Raw genomic sequence first — 19311 nt, 5'->3', positions numbered from 1 at the left:
GCTACATTGTAAATTCTCTATTCTATTCTGTGTTACTTGCCTGTGGGAAACCTAAACTGGCTAGGCGGTACCCTAGAATGTAAATCAGGCCTTAGAAAAGTCTGTTCTGATTGGTGTGTTAACCTAGCCTACTTTGGGACCAATCGAAATTGGGGATTCTGACATTTTGCAACATTGGGGGGTGGTACACTGACCCGAAAACAGTATATCTAGCCTAGGTTTAGCTATAGAATTTGTCCGACCTGTCTGAATAGCTGACCTGTCACTGACCCAACGCACTCAATAGGTGACTGAATACAGAGGTGCTGCGGAGCACTCTGTCCGAATTTGACCATAGACTTTTAAAGGTTTTACTAAACCTTAAGTGCTGGCGGAGCACTTTGCTGGGGAGTTCGCTAACCCAATCGGGGTTCTGACTCATAGCTGCAGAGAGGGTGGAGCACAGGCGTTGCTTCCGAACTGCGGGTGCTGGTCGTGCCTTGGTGGTCCTGTCCTGATCCTAATCTGGGTTTCCTGTCCTGTCCTGGGGTGTCCATTCTGCACCTGCTGTCCCATTGATGACTGCTATTCCTTGGGGTATTTCCTGTCCTTGACTGATCCGTGGCCAGGGTTGGTTTTCACACCATTCTAGGTAAATATATAGATAGGGCTGAAACTCTATACTGCACCTTTCTATTTTTCTGTCTTTGCTTCAATAAAGACATACCTTTGCACATGTTATATTTTCCATGCTTTTCGCATTCTACCATATGAAAACCTATTGCATTTTTCCATAGCATGTTCCTATGTTACCCTACCTTTTAGAGCACATTATTTCCATACTGTTTATGAATTATAAATGTGGTTTATAATTTCCTCCTGAACTCTGATTTGAAGTAACGTTATTAGAGTCATAGCGTGTTATAGTTTGGTTAAGGATTCCAAAGTTTCCCACTTATATTCATGTAATATGTCCAAATAGTATAATTTAGTACGTGCATAAAACCTGCCCAATTGATAGATGTCCATTCTAGAGTTCAAAATATTCTCTACTTAGCATGTTCACTGTTTCACTATTTTAGAAACCTTAATGATTGCCCTTACACTTTTCTTGTATGGTTACGTGCTTTTTGTTATCTTGATTATTGATTGCCTTTTAACTGTAAATCTAATGCTCGCAGATATTGATTACTAGATAAAACCTTTAAAACTTGTCAGTTGTCCGTGGTCATTTTATGAAAATCAAAGTTTATGAAGTTGGGTTTGTATTTTGCCTGCCTTTCTTCACAGCTAGCTCCCTGATCCATTGTGGTCATAGGTACCCGTAACGGTGGATGTTAAGTCGGGTACACTAGAATACAACAGGAAGGAATTAGGGTGCTGATGGTAGATGGTGAGGTCGCCTGATTAATGTATATGGTGAATTGAAATTTATGGGCCCGAAAACTATATAGTAAAATTATTGGTCAGGTGACCCCCGATCTCTATCAGTATTTCTGGTAGCAGAGCTATGGTTAGGGACTAGTTAAAGTTAGGTAGGACTAGTTAAGCTAGATAAGTTAGATGCTGCTAAGTAACAAACCTTGTTGCTGCTAAGAGGGTAGGCAGTTCGGGTGAATTGATCGCTCACTTGAAATGTTTGCTTTGAAAAATTATGAAATGTTTTAAAATTGTTATTCTTGTTATTATACTGTTATATGTATTTATCCATTCATTAGTAAAACGCCTTAAGTGTTGTTGGGAATCCCCGGGGAATTGAATAGCGAGTGGTGAAGAGAATCCACTTGCTTTGAGGTCACTTACTCCAGGAAGGTTAGTGCAGGTTAGGTAGAACTGGAAGCACTAACTAGGGTTTTTCTGAATGCATGTTTGAATAAATGTTAGCAACGAGGTTCATTGGCAAAATTCCTATTGTGGCATAACCTAGTGATGGTCACACCGGAAAAGTAGCAGGTTCATCGGAGCCTGGGTGAAAGCAAAGGGGCTCGCTGGTGAAACTTTAGACTTAGAATATATCCCGGAAAGGTGGATGAGTCTAGGGAAGTAGCAGGTTCTTCAATGCTTGTGTGAAGGGTAGGCAGAAGAGATCTACCCGTAGCGTGTGAAAAGTAAATGGAAGTAGTTTACTTGCAGTGAAACAAATCTTTCCTGTCTAGACACTTGAGTACAGTGGCGAATGTGTATTCGTTGTAAAATAACCAAGCACTAGCACTTTAGAAAGAAATAAAGTTTGTAAAGGAGGGAGTCAGTCGCGAAGCTGCTCTGACGTCACTCCGTGCCGCGCTGGGATTGGTAGACGCAGCGGGTGTATAGCGGAGCTGGAATTGTAAAGGAGGGGTGAGTGCCGAAGCGTGAGAACCTGTCTCGCGAAAGGCCGCGCACCCATTGGTCGAAATTATTTGAACTCGTGCATTTCATTGGTCGCACGAAAATAAGAGACGCACTTGGATTGGGAGTGATTTTGTAAACAGAGTCACTCGCAAAATCGTATGTGGCATTCGTACAGACCGCATACTAGACCTGATCCACGGCATATGGGATTTGAGAACGATCAGTGGAAAGGTGTTAAAAACGACATTATGTACGGAAATAAAAGGAAAGTGTCCCTTGTAAAGAAAGTAAAGATCTACTTCAAAAAGGACAAACCGATTAAAACCAGAGAAGGTGTTGTCATTCCGCCACCAAATACTCCCGTATCTTTCATGCTGTTTGACAAAGGGTACCATACCTGCGTATGGTTGGAAAATTGGGTGGAGTACACCAAGGATGACAGGGTATTGGCTTTTCCGTTAGACGGTACATTTAATGGCAGAATTTTATTTAATTTGAGGACCCAAATGAATGACTTGCATCCCAGACCTAGATTAACGCAGTATGAAGCACTAGAATTGTGGGAGATTGAAGCTTTTGAAAGGGATAAGCCGCGAATGGATAAAGGGTTAACTAAATTTTATCCGAAACTGAAACAAGAGACCCGTGACAAAAAGATGAAACAGTGGAGACAGAATATGATTGTAGAGGGACTGTTTCCAATGATGCCAGCAGGGGGTCCTCCTGCAGGGGAAAAGAAGACTGAAAAGTGTAAACATTGGGTGCCTATTGGAGAGTCGGATGATGAATTGTTAGATGACCTGTTTTTAAGAAGTCCACCTCCATATAATGAAGGACACCGACCTTCTAGTGAGGGGGATAATTCTCGAAGACCTCCGCCCCAGGAAGAGGCCCGATCTGCCAGTGTGGGAGGGAGTTGCTTCATGCCTCCCTATACCGAGAGTTTAGGTCCCATAGATGCAAGGGATATTTATCCCAGAATGCCAGCTAGTGGGGACGCAAGATACTCCCGGGAAAGAGACTTTTGCCCTAGATCTCCCTATGAAGGTGAGGCAAGACCATCCGGTTCAGGCATACCGTTCCTAAACCCTCCATATGAGGAGGAACCCAGATCTCTAGGTACAGGTACTTTGCACCCTAGACCTAGTTATGGTGAAAGACCCAGAGAGACACCTCCCACTGCCCCGAGTTGTGCTCCAACTTTAACTCCACAAGTATTACACGACAATTCCGTCGAAAGGATATTGGAGGACAGAGAACGAGAAGCACTAGCTAAGCAGAGAGCTGAAATAGTTCCGAGGATTTCTCAGTTAAATGCAAGTCCTGAGTCTTTGACCATTCCGGTTACTATTGGACCAGTGGTCCCCTTGTATGGGGACCGTCAGGGAAGTCCGAGAACTCCAGTTATTACCCCAATTGTAGCCCAACCGAGATCAGAGCCCTTAATTGTAGACGACTTAACAAGTGAATGTGAGTCTGAAGTGTCGCAAATGGATCTGCCCTTTAGGGAACCAGGAAAAAGGATGCAGAAAAGACATAATCCTTTTAATGTGAGGGAGATTCAAATGGAATCAACTTCGGGTACTAAGAGTGTCACAGTAGTAACTCCTGAAGAAATTGAGAGATGGAGTCGAGAATTAGAAAAACAAACTCTTCAGTCAAAACCTCTAGATCTCTACAAACTGAGAGTAGAAATAGAAGAACTTATGGCAGGAAATGTAGGATTAGATCGATTAACTACCTACACAGAAGAAGAGCTGTTGTTTATCTGCAAGAGCCTTACTCGAAATGCCAGAGTACTCCATGAAAAACTAACTGACACTGTAGCTAGTATGGGAATAGATATCTCGAAATCAAAACCTTTGCAAAAACCGTACAGAGCAGATTTCTCAGACAAGGATCTGGAAAACCTGAACATGTCAGGGAAGAAGGCACAGGTCAAGGAGTTATTGACAGTATTACAGAAATGGGGAGAGGTGGACAGATGGAAAGCCAGGTGGGCCAAAAAGAAAGATGAGGCTAGATCTAAACAAGTGACTCCTCAGTTCGTTCTAAAAGAAGCTGATAAACCAGAACAGTTATGTCCTATGTGTGAAGTGCCAGGTGGAAAATATGTACATGTTCCATGGTCCAGACAGGATATTGTGTCCTTTACAAATGACTTCCCAAAATTACGAGAGAAGCCTGTGGACTGGTACAGGCAGGTGGAAAGGTTTGTAAAGGTACAGAAATGCCTGTGGAAAGATTTGGATGGGTTCTTTGACATCGTAGTTCCGGTAGACTTATGCACCGAGTGTAAAATAGCCATAGCTTGGCCTAGTGAAGAATACCCGAGGGACTCTGGAACAGGAGAACCCTCTAAAGAAGTGATGAGAAAATATGATCAAGTGATTCAACATTTGAAGCTAAAAGTGCCCGCAAAGGAAACTGATTGGACAAAAATAGATAGAACCACGCAGGAAAGGGACGAGACCGTGCACTCCTTTTATGAAAGACTGTTACAGGTGTTTAAAACATACAGTTGTATAGATAACATCGAGATGAAGGACATGACCCACTTCATTTACAGGTTTGTAAACGGTTTAAGACCCGAAATTTGTCAGTGGATCAAAGATAACAAAATCTGTTGGCAGTCCAAGAAAATAGACGAGGTCCTACGGTATGCAAAATACTGTGAGGACGAGATGGCAGATAAGAAAAAGGCCCTCAAGGAAAAAGTGATGTGGGCACAGGTAAAGCTCGCAGAACAACAGGAAAAGCAATTCAGTAAATTGAGTAAAAGTACCCAAAATCAAGGCCCTGGGGGTGGGAGAAAGCCAAAAGTAAAAATGAGCAGAGAAGAAGCTAAAAAGAAATTCCCCTGCCACCAGTGCGGGGAAATTGGACATTGGCGAGACGAGTGTCCGTATTTACAGCATGATAATACCCAAACCCCTGATTTAATTCCACAGACGCAGAATGAAAAACCAAGAAAGACACAGCAGCAGGTAAAAACAATCCAGGTGCCCAGAGCGCCAAAACCAAATTTTAAGGGAAAATCACCACAGGGTGACGACATAGAAATCTGGGGAGGTAATGAGAACAGAAATGCAGCAACTTCGCAGTATTTGTTAAATGATACTTTTCTCTGTGACGATGAGTACTGACGGGGCCTGAGAGGGGAGGACAAGGAGTGTGTACTTGGCGCCTCCTTGCCGGTAGACCAGTCAGGGCCATACATTGAAGGAAAGGTTGATGGAAATGATGTCACCTTTCTGTTGGACACTGGTGCTACCCGTTCTACTGTGAGAACAGCGGACGTTCCAAACCTACCCCTCTCGGGAGAAGCAATCCAGGTAGTAGGTGTATCTAATCAATTGATTAGTACCCCAGTTACTGAGCCCATGGAGATTTCAATAGGGAATTTTAAAGAAATGCATAGATTTGTCGTTTGTGACACCAGTCCAGTAAACTTACTGGGACGTGATTTGTTGTGCAAAATGAACTGTACTATCTTTTGCACACCAAAAGGCGTTGAAATTCAGACCCCAGACGAAGATGGCATCTATAAATTAATGTTAATCAGACCTGACTCAGAGATTAAACGACTGACTGTACAAGACTTACCCGAAGAACTTCAAAAGACAGTGAAATCAGAAGTATGGGACTTTACTGGAAAGGATGTAGGATTAATGGCAAATGTAGATCCCATAAAAATAGCCATGAAAGAAAATCCAGTTTACCCCAATACCAAGCCATACAGAATGAGTGCCGAAGTGAGAGCAGGAGTTGCCATTGAAATACAGAAATTACTAGAAGCAAACATCATACAAGAAGTGATGAGCAGCCCTTGTAATTCTCCAATAATTGGAATCAAGAAACCTAGTGGGAAGTACAGAGTAGTGCAGGACCTGAGAAAGGTAAACAAGATCGTTGTTCCTTGCTGTCCTATTGCCCCGAACCCCGCAGTGATCCTGTATCAGATTCCTTGGGATGCTGAGTGGTTCACTGTGATTGACCTATGTCATGCATTCTTTTCGATCCCATTACATCCAGATAGCAAATTTCTTTTCTCATTTGATTTCAACAGTCACGTGTACGTTTGGAACAGGGTCCCCCAAGGGTACACAGAAAGCCCCTCTATCTTTAATCAGATCCTGAAAAAATGCCTCGAATCTTTAGTTTTACCTGGAAAGTCTGTTTTGGTACAATATATAGATGACCTTTTGGTGGCGTCTAAAAGTCATAGGGATTGTGTGATTGACACCATTGCCTTGCTGAATCACTTAGGTGTAAAGGGACATAAAGTGGCCCCTGAGAAATTGCAGTTCTGTTCTAAATCAGTGAAATATCTGGGACACCAGATAGAAAAAGGCATCAGAAAAGTCACTTCAGAGAGAGTCAGTATAATTCAAAAGATGCAGTTACCCCGTACTCAGAAAGAGATCAGAATGTTTCTTGGGGTTGTAGGTTACTGCAGGCAATGGATTGTGGGATTCGCAGTCCTAGCAAAGCCTTTGATAAATATGACCAAGAAAGGAGCAAAGGACCCAGTTGAATGGGATGATGAAAGCCTAACAGCATTCACTAAATTACGAGACTGCCTGTGTACAGCTCCTGCTTTAGGAATGCCTGACTATTCTAAGGAGTTTGCCCTGTTCTGTGACACACGAGACAATTGTGCATTGTCAGTCTTAACCCAGGAGCATGGGTTGATTAGACGCCCAGTGGCATATTTTTCTGCCACTTTGGATCCAGTGGCTGCTGGATTACCTGGATGTCTGAAAGCAGTAGCTGCCACTTGCACAAGCTTAGAGCAGAGTGAATCCATTGTAATGGGACATCCTGTAACTGTGTATGTCCCACATGCAGTTGTAATTTTACTGACACGAACAAAGACCCAGTATCTCACCCCTAGTCGGCTGACTAAATACGAGAGGATTCTCGTGGGTGCTGCAAATGTAGTTATTACTCGATGTAATTTACTGAACCCAGCCACCCTACTCCCTGACTCAATGGTTGTAGAAGACCAAGGAGCAAACGAGCATGACTGCATTGACCTGACAGAATTCAGTACCAAACCCCGCCCAGACATTAAAGAAACACCTTTGACTGTACATGATGAACAATGGTTTGTGGATGGCTCATGTATGAGACACGAACTTGTAGGCCTAAGCACTGCTTATGCTGTAGTCTCTTTAACCAGCATTAAAGAAGCATCATGTTTATTTGGAGTAAAGTCTGCACAAGTAGCCGAATTGATAGCATTGATAAGAGCTTGCAAATTGGGGAAGGACAAAAAAATAACAGTGTATACTGACAGTCAGTACTGTTATGGGGTTGTGCATGACTTTGGCCAATTATGGCTACAAAGAGAATTCCTGACTTCATCAGGTACTCCCATCCGAAATGGAGGGGTTGTACAAAATTTACTGGAAGCTATCCAATTACCAAAAGAATTGGCAGTAGTCAAATGTGTTGCCCATAAAAGAGGCCTTGACGCTGTATCTTTGGGAAATGATTTTGCTGACCGAGTGGCAAAACAATGTGCTATGGATCGCATGTCAATAAATATCAGACTGGGAGGGACTGGAAACAGCTGCCAACTTATGATGTTTGAAGAAGTACCTACCTGGGATGAAGTGAGAGAATGGCAGCATGCTGTGCCTTGGGAAGAGAAAGAGAAGTGGAAGGAACTTGGTTGTCGACCAAGGAGTGAGGATGGTGTCATTGTGGGCCCAAAGGGTATGCCTGTGTTACCTAGACACCTGCTCTCCTCTATGGCAAGATTGATACATGGAAGTTCACACACTGGTAGGGATGCCATGGTTCTGGTGTTTCAGCAGACCTGGTTTAATCCGAAGTTCAGGAAGGTAGCAGAATCACTCTGCCAGAGGTGCTTAATATGCCAACAGTTCAACGCTGGTAAAAGAACAGTAGTTGAACTGGGGAAAATTGGAAGGTCAGGGGGTCCCTTTGTAAGAATTCAGATTGACTTCATCACCATGCCTTGTTGTGAGGGAAAAATATATGTCCTTGTCATTGTCTGCCTGTTTTCAAAGTGGGTGGAGGCTTACCCTGCCCCACAGAATGATGCCATAACTGTAGCCAAACTGTTACTGAAAGAATTGATACCTAGGTTCGGGGTTCCAGTCATGATTGAATCAGATAGAGGCGGACATTTTCAGAATGAGATACTGGCTCAGCTCTGTAAAGCATTTGGAATTACACAAAAGCTACACTGTGCACATCGTCCAGAGGCTTCTGGAGTAGTCGAGCAAATAAATGGCACTATAAAATCGAGATTTGCAAAAATGTGTGACTCTACTGGCATGCATTGGATTACTGCCTTGCCTCTTGTTCTGATGGGACTCAGAAGTATTCCAGATCGGAAAACAGGCTTGAGCCCCCATGAAGTCCTAATGGGAAGAGTGATGAGACAAGCATGGGTACCAGGATACAAACTGTTAAGCATTACTGATGATTTGGTACTTGAATGCTGCAAGCAACTGGGTGACCAAGTGCGTTCTATCTCTCGCCAGATTGGGAAAGACGCCGTCGCCAACCCGACAACTCCAGTTCACAAATTGGTTCCTGGTGACTGGGTTAGAATCAAGAAGCATACTCGTTCGAGTTGCCTTGAACCAAGGTGGGGAGAAAAACGCCAGATAATACTGGTGACCACGACAGCAGTGAAGTGTGCAGGCGTTCCCAAGTGGATCCATGCCAGCCATACACAGAAAGTAGTTCCAGACGAGGAACCTGGAGCTGAAGGTTGTCCAGCTGAGGGGTCTGCAGACTCCGGTCCTGAAGTAGCTGATGACGAACAACCGAGCACCAGCCAAGATGATTGGATACCCATAATCGACTTAACTGAAGACCCAATAAGAACAAGAGAGCGAAGCCAAGAAGATAGAGAGTGGAATAGAGAGGAAGAGATAGGCACAGGCGAAGACCCTCAGATCATTGAGATTCACATCAAATCTGAGGACGAAGAGGGAGGTCAGACAGGGACAGAACAAGTGATCGATACTCCTCCACTGACTCCTGAAATTGAAAAGGGACAGACTAGAACTAGTACAAAAGTTCGAGCAGAAGAAAATCAAGAGATCGAAGTGCTTGAACAGGATCAGATAGAATTAGAAGAAAGTGTTCAGGACACAGAAACAGAGACATTCGAAATCCAAAATCAAAACTCACCTGAACAAGGCCAGTTTAGTAACCAGGCAGAAGAAATAGATACAAGACCTGGGATTAGTCAGATAGGAAGGGAAGAGACAGAGACAGGAGTGCCACAAACAAACGAAAATAAAAGAGTATTAGAAGAAAGCCAAATCACAGTGCCAGCTAAAAGACTCAAGAAAAAGAAAAATATTGAACCAGGATTTATTAAGAAACTAAGACTGAGAATAAAAACAGTAGAAGAAAAACTTGCAGAAAGAAGAAAAAGTCCTCGAATTTCAGAACAAACTGGAGGAAGCTCCAAAAGAAGGAGTGACCGAATAAAAAGACTGAACGAAAAATACCAAGATCCTGAATGGACATTTTTAATTTTGGAGGATTTTGAGGATCTTGATTTAACTGACGAAAGTGACGGAGAACCGATTGCTGATCAGTCTACAGAAGAGGAAGACGAATTAACCTGAAGTTGCACAAAGTAAGATAACTGTGCAAAGTTACAGAGAGGGGTTGAGAAATCTTCTTCTGAACGAAAATGTCTGATTCAAACGTGAATGGAAGGCCTAGATGCAGTTGTTGCAAAACATGCTGCAAAGTATGTATATGTAGTATAGCTATAGTGATAATAATTTGGATAGGATTAACAGTTTTCATTCCTTTTATGGTAAGCAAAAATACTAATATCGACCCTACTCAGACTGTGACCACTGACACTGAAGAACTGACAACACGAAGTGTAGAAAGACGTGAAAAAGCACTCAGACAAACAAAACGAGACTTAGAAGCATAAGATGAGGAAGGACTACATTATCATGGAGTTAGAAACAAGACACAGTTAAATGTTTTCGCAAATCTTTTAGTTCACTATGTAGAAACTATGGAAATAGAAGACTGCTATGTCTGCATGAAGCTACCTACTTCTGTAGCTGAAGGCGTGACTTATCATCACCTACCTTTGACCTATGGAATTTCCTGTAGCATTTTAGCAAGCTTATTTTATAAAAGAGGACCATTACAGTATTACTATTCAAATTCAGACGTGATATTTTCTGAACTTCCTATACGTGGAAATCTGAATCCTGTACATACCAAAAGTGACGTTACACGTTATATGGGAGAATACTTTCTGACTATAGGTACCATAGACTTAAATGAAGCACACAGAGACAACTTGACCTGTTCTTTACATGAAGAAAAAATATTTTTGAACATGGCAGAGAAAAGAAGGGAGAGTTTCCAAAGAAAGGCAAATGACAAGTGACAGAAAACTCCTAAGTGGGCTGAAAATATGGAAGGCACCTCAAATGGTGGGAGTGGTCCTGCTCTGTTGCTGGATTTCGAAAGGAAAGGGAAACTTTGTCTTCATCGCGAGAAGACTAGTTATTATAATAACATTTTCATTGGTTCCAGTCAATGTGAACACAATTACAAGGTAATTGAAGGTTGGGGTTTCAAAAATGGGTCAGAACCTGTGTTTCCCGGAATTTATTATATATGTGGAAACAAGGCTTATTTCAAATTGCCGGATCACTGGTATGGAAGCTGCTACTTTGGCATTGTTTTCCCGAAAATATACCATGTGAAAGAAATTGCTGGAAGCAATGAAAACACTAATGGCTTAGTGCGTAGTAGAAGAGAAAGTGTAGGTGAAATAATGGGTAGTATTTTTAGTGCACTGATACCTGGAGTGGGAGTGGTTCTGAATACACACAGAATTTGCAAATTATCCACAATAGTGGATGTGTTGTCTACTGACACAGCTCATGGATTCCTGCTGGTCAATACCGAAATGGTTGCGATCAGATCAATGGTTTTGCAGAACAGACTTGCGCTAGACACCTTATTAGCAAAAGAGGGCGGAGGCTGCCGGATGTTGAAGGCGCAACATTGTTGCACTTACATACCGGATAAAAGTGTACAGATCAAAAGATATGTGAAAAACATTACTAATTTGGAAAAAGAACTCAAACCACTGGAGGTTGACAGTGCCTGGAAGAGACTTGTCGATGGTCTCTCCAATGTAGGTCATTGGTTTGCCAATTTAGGTAGAAGTTTATTGTTTAAGGTACTGATGCCAATTGGAGTGATAGGTCTCCTCATACTCCTCATATTCATCTGTTGCAAATGTCGCAAACACACAAAGAAGTACACGGTGCATAGAAGGGGTGTGAAGTGGAGTGTGGATGAGCTTGAATTGGAAGAGATGAATAATCAGATTTACAAAAAGGTGAAAAATTCTCACCCTGATAAAGATGTGAAAGAGAAATTGAATCGCTTGTTGGAAGAGATTGAGATGCATAAGGTGTGAGAAAAAGTTGGCATCTGGTTCCATTTTGTTTGTGATGATAGTAAATATCATCAAAGAGGGGATTGATAGAGCAAGAATTTGCATGTTACGCAACTTGCTTGAGTCATGAACCTCGAATCTGTCATAACCCGGTAACAAAATTTGTATGTTGTACTAATTTCCCTTTATTTTTGAATGTGCATGTATCTTAGGGATGCTTGCCTATGTGTTTTACTAATATGATTAATTTATGTTTCTAAAATGGCCGCCGTTTAGAATATTGCTTCTGCGCATGCGTTAGTCACACTCACGTGACGTGACGTAGTTGTGATTTGGAGGGAAAGGGTGCGCATGCGTAATAGCCACAAGATGGATGCTTGTGTAATAACATGGTGAAGCTTGTGCAGATGCTCTCGTGTTATTGTGTATTGCACTAAACCATAACTGCATAGTATATTTTTATAGTGATAAATCATAAGTACACAATCATGTTATGTAGTTTATTCATTTATTTCTATGTTTTAATTTGTTTTCGCTTACTTTTCATGTACCTTGATAAACAGGGGGTCCGAATGGGTCAAGAGCCATCTTGAAGGTCCCTTCTGCCCATGACCGCGCAGCCCAGGGAGCAATAGCCTTGAGCGGTGGAACTCAGCCAGCTGGCAGCCACAGACAAGATGCTCCTGAGAAAGCCACCTCTGACCCAGGAGGATGGAGAAATTGTGTTCCTAACTTGCTACATTGTAAATTCTCTATTCTATTCTGTGTTACTTGCCTGTGGGAAACCTAAACTGGCTAGGCGGTACCCTAGAATGTAAATCAGGCCTTAGAAAAGTCTGTTCTGATTGGTGTGTTAACCTAGCCTACTTTGGGACCAATCGAAATTGGGGATTCTGACACTTTGCAACATTGGGGGGTGGTCCACTGACCCGAAAACAGTATATCTAGCCTAGGTTTAGCTATAGAATTTGTCCGACTTGTCTGAATAGCTGACCTGTCACTGACCCAACGCACTCAATAGGTGACTGAATACAGAGGTGCTGCGGAACACTCTGTCCGAATTTGACCATAGACTTTTAAAGGTTTTACTAAACCTTAAGTGCTGGCGGAGCACTTTGCTGGGGAGTTCGCTAACCCAATCGGGGTTCTGACTGATAGCTGCAGAGAGGGTGGAGCGCAGGCGTTGCTTCCGAACTGCGGGTGCTGGTCGTGCCTTGGTGGTCCTGTCCTGATCCTAATCTGGGTTTCCTGTCCTGTCCTGGGGTGTCCATTCTGCACCTGCTGTCCCATTGATGACTGCTATTCCTTGGGGTACTTCCTGTCCTTGACTGATCCGTGGCCAGGGTTGGTTTTCACACCATTCTAGGTAAATATATAGATAGGGCTGAAACTCTATACTGCACCTTTCTATTTTTCTGTCTTTGCTTCAATAAAGACATACCTTTGCACATGTTATATTTTCCATGCTTTTCGCATTCTACCATATGAAAACCTATTGCATTTTTCCATAGCATGTTCCTATGTTACCCTACCTTTTAGAGCACATTATTTCCATACTGTTTATGAATTATAAATGTGGTTTATAATTTCCTCCTGAACTCTGATTTGAAGTAACGTTATTAGAGTCATAGCGTGTTATAGTTTGGTTAAGGATTCCAAAGTTTCCCACTTATATTCATGTAATATGTCCAAATAGTATAATTTAGTACGTGCATAAAACCTGCCCAATTGATAGATGTCCATTCTAGAGTTCAAAATATTCTCTACTTAGCATGTTCACTGTTTCACTATTTTAGAAACCTTAATGATTGCCCTTACACTTTTCTTGTATGGTTACGTGCTTTTTGTTATCTTGATTATTGATCGCCTTTTAACTGTAAATCTAATGCTCGCAGATATTGATTACTAGATAAAACCTTTAAAACTTCTCAGTTGTCCGTGGTCATTTTATGAAAATCAAAGTTTATGAAGTTGGGTTTGTATTTTGCCTGCCTTTCTTCACAGCTAGCTCCCTGATCCATTGTGGTCATAGGTACCCGTAACGGTGGATGGTAAGTCGGGTACACTAGAATACAACAGGAAGGAATTAGGGTGCTGATGGTAGATTGTGAGGTCGCCCGATTAATGTATATGGTGAATTGAAATTTATGGGCCCGAAAACTATATTGTAAAATTATTGGTCAGGTGACCCCCGATCTCTATCAGTTGCACTCACTGGAGTGGGAATAGTAAGTTTACCTCTCCGCTATCCAACACTTTCCCTACTGTTGCACTCACTGGAGTGTGAATAGTAATTTTTACCCCTCCGCTATCCAACATTTTCCCAACTGTTGCACTCACTGGAGCGGGAATAGTTATTTTTACCCCTCCACTATCCAACACTTTACCTACTGTTGCACTTAGTGGAGTGCAAAATTTAAGTTTAAAGACTATTAAATATTTTAATGTATAATATAATGTTTTTTATTAGATTTTATGTTGTAAGTGTGTGTGTATGTATATATATATACATATATATTTGTAAACTTTTATATATTTATAACATGTAAAAAAAATAAGTTTATTTGTTTTAAAGTAAATATATATATTACATTTTTTATATGAATGTTTACATTTTTTAAATTACATTTATTTCTTATACGTGACTGTATAATAAATCCACATTTTTTAAGTTAATTTTATTATTTAATATATTTAACATTATTTTTTACATATATAAAAAAAAAAAAATCGATATTTTGTACATCGATATATTTTACACCAATATTTTTTCCCCCGATATTTTTATACTTCCCATTATAAATATAGGATGTGGCTATTTTTTACATCGATATTTATGACTCGATATTTATGCATGGGGATATTTTGGGCATCGATATTCTATTTGTGAACCGAATACAAAATGGTTCAAGGAGCAAAAATGGGTAGGAAGTAACTGCATTATAATTAAGGGCCAGCAGACAACATGGCATGCAGGATATAGCCTCAAACTGCTGTTAACAAGCATTTGCAATGCAATAGGCCTCACATTTGCGAGAGTTTGAGCTATTGGCATTGTAAATGACAATTCCTTGTATTTATGTGTTTTGAAAACCAGCAAGAAGGTGCGTAAACATGCACTTTGTACTTATAGTCCTTGTTTACGAGAAGCAAGCTGGTAGTAAGCACCAGTGATACTGCCAGCCTTGCTTCTTGTAAGCAACGACAATAAAGACAAACTGTGTGTATACACACTGCCTGCAGGTTTTCAAAACACATAAATAAAATGCATTGTCATTTACAATGCCAGTAGTCTGTTTTTGGGGTCGCACGTTTTTTTAATCAGAGCCATTAGGTGTAGGAAAAAGTTGTTTTTTTAACAGTCATTATGTTTTGATTTTTACATGTTTTTATTTCTAGGCACACTAGGAGTCATAAACTGGGACTACAATACCTGATCGGGCTTACTCTCTTAGACTTTGCACTTTATATAATGCTTTTGCACTATAGGTACTTTAGATCTCGGTCACCTGGTTTGATATTAGGAATGCCATCAATGGGGACTTTTTGTATCTGTCTGAGTTGCTCTTTCGCACCTTGCACTTTATAAAATGTTTTGTACTGTATTATATATTAGGTTTCGGTCTTCTGGTTTGATATCAGGAATATTATAAATAGGGATCCTTTTGGTATTTGACTGAACTGGCTTTCTTGCATCTGGTATTTTATATAATGTCTATGGTGGATATTAGGAATGTTAAAGAAAATAGGGACTATTTGTACTTGAATGAATTTGCTCATTTGCACATTGTATTTTATATAATGTCTCTATTGTATTGTATTTTTAGGTCATGGTTACATGGTTGATATCAGGAATGCTTTAGTTCTCTTTTAAATTGTGAAAATGAAATGTATTGTTGTATGATATAATCACTTTTATGGCATTAAGTCGTCGAATGAACTGATACTGCCAGCCTTGCTTCTTGTAAGCAACGACAATAAAGACAAACTGTGTTTACACACTGCTTGCAGGTTTTCAGAACACATCAATAAAATGCATTGTCATTTACAATGCCAATAGCTCAAACTCTCGCAAATGCAAGACCTAATGCATTGCAAACGCTTGTTTTTTTTTATTCATGGGGAGAATAAGTGATTTGTTCAGAATCACAGAATGCTTGAGCCTCCCCAGACTCGAACCTGGTTCCCCAGCTTGAAAGTCGGCCACTCTGGCCATTAAGCCAATTGTCTCCCCAGAGTGCTTTCATCTTTCATTTACTATTTAAAGTATATACTGGTCACAGTAAAAAAAATACAGACTTTGGGTGATTTTTTTTCCGTGAAGTACCGTCCAGGACATTAAAATACCATCCAGATGACAACCTTAGCCAGATCAAGTGTTGTGGACCCTAAGCTATTTCATTCCTCCTTGCCCGTCCGGCCAAAATGTAGTGCTTCTAGTTGTACCAATGTCACTGGTTACAGAAGCTTTCAAACATTTAATTACCAAATATTTCTTCAAAAAAAATAGTTCAACAAGACTAAGCAGATGATAGTCCATCAAAGGGATGATCTGGGAATGTAGACCACTTTTTGGGAAACGCCCGGGCCAAATTGTGATCCCAATACGACCCTGGCTGCCTTCCCTCTCATAGTCTCCAGAGTATAAACACTTTAGTCGCACACACATCTCCATCATACCTGTAAACTAACCCTACATTTAAGAGTATAACCAACTTTTCAATAATATGCGCCCTCCTAAAATGCAACAAGTCCTCATAAATGAACCATCATTTGAAAACCTGCATCATCCTTTTTCATTTCACTTTAATAGGACCACCCTCTTAAACATATGGCCTTACCCTCTTCGACCGCCATCCAGCTGTCAGGTATGCTTTAGGCCCAGGGTCACAGCTTACAGGGCTGAGTGAGGTGTGAATGGCCTGGTCTCTCGAGGTACCACAGTCCGATCCTGTAACTATATAAAAAGCAGGTAGGCATTTAGAGAAAGCGTCGTATACAGACTGGTGCACACATACTGGTTGCCTGGGCAACATAGACTCTCAAATTAAAATACCTGAGCAATCAGTCTGGAAAATGGTCAGCCTATAGGTGGACCACGGATGCGAATCCTGAGATGGGGGGTCTACAAGTTCCAAAGGACGATCGTTGCGTGTTAAGTAGACGTCAGTGCGAAAAGGCCACAACGGCGACCATTACAAGAAAGAGTAGCGCTTGGAGTTTGCGACGCCGGCCGTAGAGGCTCTTGTCCCGCATGGTTTAGGCACTTACTAGCAGATACGGTCCGAGCAGCTGTTACTTTTACAACAAGGCGTTGGGCAGCGAGGAGGGCAACAGGGCGGGGGACAGCGAGGAGGGGGACAGCGAGGAGGAGGAGGAGGACAACAAAGCTGAGGGCACGGCGGGGGACAGCAAGGTGGAGGGCAGCGAGGTGGGCAGCAGGGGGGAGGAGGGCAGCAAGGGGGAGGAGCGCTTCGAGTAGGGCAGCACGACATGGTGGATTGAAAAACAAGGCCGTGCGAGAGTATTGTCGTTGGGTCGCTTTTAGTGGTGGCGGGGAAGGGAGGAGACGCGTAGGGGCTGCACGAGGGAATAGTGGGAGTTAAGTTAACGAGGGGAAAGGGTCTATGGGGTGCGCAGTGAGTGGTGGCGGCTGGGGTCTGGTGAAAGATGTTCATGACGCTCAGCGTGGTCTGTGTGATGTAACGGAGCGTCGGCCCGTGTGGCGGCAATGACGCACCAGAAGCGGACAACACTGGCCGTGTGTCCCTGCCGGACAGGTTTGTGCGCAGCGATGACTGCTGTTAGGTTTGGCACATTTCTTCAAACAAAATAATACGGGATATTTGTTTCCATTTTGCTATTCTGGAATATCCAAGAGCAGTAATTTGTGTAACATTGTCAAGATTATTTTTTGATATAAAACAGTTATCGATCTAGTTTAGCGAGTTAGATAGACAATTTAGGTACTACCGGCAACGCTCTACCAAAGATACTTACATGAAGGTACAGGTGAGTGATCTGTGGCATGTATTAAAAGCAGGTAAAGAAAAGGTTTCCCAATCGAACATGGATCAATCCTTTATTTAGAAACAGACTGTTGGAATGAGAATGATCCCTGCTTGGCAAACTGATGTACACCTCTCTGCCTTGCGTACTATGACTGCATATGAAACTGATATCCTGATTTTCTTTCAACTCAAGCACACATGAAATCCTGCATACTACTAAATCCCGAAATTGACCACTAGACCCAGGATCTGCCTCTGAGGTCAGGTGGGGGAGCCAAAAGCATACTCCCCCAGCGGGCACAGAAACTGGAACCTTGTTGTCCATTTTTTTTTTTATCAGAGGGAGTTTTAGGTAGAGTTGTTTTTTGTCTGCGTATGGGTGTATTTCGGTGCCTGTGTTTTGCAGTAGTAAACCTAGGAGTTCTAGGTATATGTTGAAGAGCATTTGGGTTAAAGTAGAACTTTGTGGGTGTGAGAGATGGTTCTGCTCATCTAATCCACCGGATTGTTTTCTTTTTGATCCCCTGGTTTTTGACCTTTTACTGTGGGACTCACCCACGGTAAACTCATGGAAAATGGACTGCGCATGTTTACCGCCAGTTTGTGCCTTTTAAGATAAGGACGCTGCGATGCAGCGCAGATAAGAGGCACTTGGCTGGTTACACAAGAACACGTGTGCACACATTGTGTAGTGCGCAGCACGGTAACTCCGCACAGGTAGCCTGGCGCAGAGGGAACTCTGCAGGATTGGGTATTGACACAAATAGACCTCATAATGGTAGTGTGCACTCATAGGGAAAGTCTGTGTGGTTTACTGTCTAGTCTGCAGTGACACTGCATTGTACAGCTTAGCTTCCCCATGGCCTACAGACACCAGTCATACCGATTTGGGGCATAACCTGTATGAGAAAGTTAATTCTGCAAAGACCAAAAACACATCTATACAGCTTATGGATCATTTAGGAATGCCATATTTCTCTGGCTCAGTTCAGGATCAGAGCCCATGCTTTTTGTCACCATGCAGTATCAAGTTAAAAGATGATGTAGCCTTACGGCTAGAGCGGTCGATGTCGAAGCGGAGGAACCGCGTTCGAGTCTCGGCAACTACGCTCAACATCCTGTGATTTTGGGCAAATCACTTGATCTCCCCATGCCTAACAAAAATGAATGTGTCCTCATGTAACGAAACTGGTGTTATGTAAAGCGCTCCGATACCCAATGTCTTCGGGTCTAGATCGCGCTATATAAAACTCTAAAAAAAAAAAAGTCAAAAAGTAACAAACACTGACAGCGGAACCTCCTAACCTAACCCGATTTTTCTACTCTATTAATAAATTGCCCACTAAGAAGGTGGGGGCTGTGTGCACCACTCTGTTATAGTACCCACCGTCACAGTACTAGATCCCAACGGAATTTTAACAATTTGTAAAAGGAAACAAAGGTGCACCACCTAAGATCATTCCATCAACACAAATAAGGCAATTGTCCATATCCAGAGAACAGAAAAGTCTTCAGTGTTTCTCTTTTTTTTCTTTCTTTATTTTT

At 41.9% G+C, this 19311-nt stretch overlaps 1 long non-coding RNA gene across 1 annotated transcript in view; it reads right to left on the bottom strand.

Moving 5' to 3' along the window:
- Window positions 1-17297, bottom strand: part of LOC144753165 (uncharacterized) — a 68586-nt gene extending 51289 nt beyond the window's left edge. The window contains exons 1-2 of the long non-coding RNA XR_013594227.1: window positions 16812-17297; window positions 16597-16712 (exon numbers count right to left, since the gene is read on the bottom strand). This is a non-coding gene — a long non-coding RNA (uncharacterized LOC144753165). The remainder of the gene's footprint in view (window positions 1-16596; window positions 16713-16811) is intronic.
- Between the last annotated feature and the right edge of the window lie 2014 nt (window positions 17298-19311).

Source organism: Lissotriton helveticus, chromosome 5_1 (assembly GCF_964261635.1).
Source record: "Lissotriton helveticus chromosome 5_1, aLisHel1.1, whole genome shotgun sequence".
In the NCBI taxonomy this organism is placed as follows: Eukaryota; Metazoa; Chordata; class Amphibia; order Caudata; family Salamandridae; genus Lissotriton; species Lissotriton helveticus.
This window is presented reverse-complemented; position numbering and strand designations above follow the sequence as displayed.